The sequence below is a fragment of the Fukomys damarensis genome, unplaced genomic scaffold (assembly GCF_012274545.1).
Source record: "Fukomys damarensis isolate Sample0158 unplaced genomic scaffold, DMR_v1.0_HiC HiC_scaffold_23, whole genome shotgun sequence".
Lineage (NCBI taxonomy): Eukaryota > Metazoa > Chordata > Mammalia > Rodentia > Bathyergidae > Fukomys > Fukomys damarensis.
This window is the reverse complement of record NW_022900935.1, coordinates 63,083,917-63,085,701: the sequence shown is the minus strand read 5'-3', so window position 1 is coordinate 63,085,701 and position 1,785 is coordinate 63,083,917.

Here is a 1,785-nt window from a genome sequence, read left to right as displayed (position 1 = left end):
CAACTCAGATGATAGATTGTAGCCCATAACCAGATATTTCCTGACCAGTTCGTCTCTCAGGAAGCTGAGAGCATTTAAACCTGCGTTTAAGGATAGTTTACCTCTAGCTTTGCAGAGCTGATTCTTTTTGTTTTTAAGTGTCTTTCCATGTAACTTTGTCTGTTCTTGAACTCATTGTTTAGCTCAGGTTGGTCTTGAGCTCAAAAGTCAATGGGAAACTAGAACAATGACAACCAGGCAGAATGACAAGTAGTTCAGAACCTTCGGGAATGGTTTGAGTAGCCTCACCAGGGAAAGAACCAAGACCTTCTGAGGTGCTGCAGAAGGCCATGGACTACAGAAGGAGTGGTAAAAGAAGGAAGTTGTAAAAACTAGCTACAACCCTGTGATCAGCTACAGAAAGGATATTTATAATTGTAGTGGTTCTCTCCTAATATGCTTCCAATTGGAATATGTTCATGGACTCAACTTTGGTTCTTAAGTATTGTTAAACTTTATGAAATAGTAGGAGTTAAGAGTCACCCAAAGAAAACTTGCCTTCTATTCTGGGGAGGGAATGAGTGCATTTCCTTTTGTACGCGGGATAATTATATGAGAGGTGTAATTATGCATTTTTCTTTGTGTCTGGAGACTATGGTGTAAAGTCTGGTTGTCAAGTTGATAGCTGTGCTAGTTAACTGATTGTGTCAATTTGAGTAAGAAATGCCCAAATAAATGGGATCGGATTTACTGAAGACAGAAGACCCACCTCAGAGAGTCTCGTCATCCAAACCTTATAAAAATTAAACGAAGAATGATCCGCAGCTCTTCTTTTGAAGCTTCTGTAGTCTTCACTTTCCCTTTGGATGTTGTCTCCTGGCTTCCCTTCACAGACCCTTCAGCCTCCAGCACAGACCTTTTAGCCTCCCTATGTAGACTTACCCCGGACCCTGCAGTGAGCCCCTGGCTCCAGTGTGCAGACAGTACTCTGCCATACCTAGCTTGTGGGCACCTATTGTAAGCCAGTCTTGTCAATTCTTTTTTTTCTTTTTATTGAGTTTATTGGTACAATCTAGGTATACAATACAGTTACATTCATCATTGGGATTCTGTACCTTTACATAATAGGTCTTGATTCTCATTTTTTCCCCTTGTCCCTGTCCTGCCTTCACCTCCTCCTCCCCTCCCCATTTACACACACACTTTATTTCCATTTTTTCAGTTTCTCATATTTTTTTCCTCTCCCTTATTACCTTTCCCCCACCCTTCCCACTTTCCCTACACCTTTAGCCCTTTACTTCCTATTTCACATTATTAATTATCTCATTGGGATCCTGTGTACTATTATAGTTTTTCACACCAAAGAAACTATTCGGTATTTCAGTTAAAGAAATCTCTGTATGAACATTAAAAATAGGGAATCCTAAAATAAAACTAAAAAGGAAAGTAAAAGAGAAAAGGCAATGATGTAACATTAAAATAATCCTTAATTCTGGAAATGAAAATGGTCCCTGAACATATTTAAATTGCTTCTTGCTCTTATAGTCTTATCTTATTTTTTTCATTATTTAGAGAATGCTTTATTAGTTTCTGTAATCAAACCCAAGCAGATATGACCTTACATATTTAGTACAATGAGTTACCCCTGTACACATGGAAAAAAATAAAAATAAAAAAATTAACATTTCTAGACCAATATGGCTGTCCATTTCTGTACAATGCCAATTCAACACAGTAAAATGGGATGACTTTTTCCAAAGTTGGCAGCACCATTAAAGTTTCCCAAAATTCAATTTATATATATAT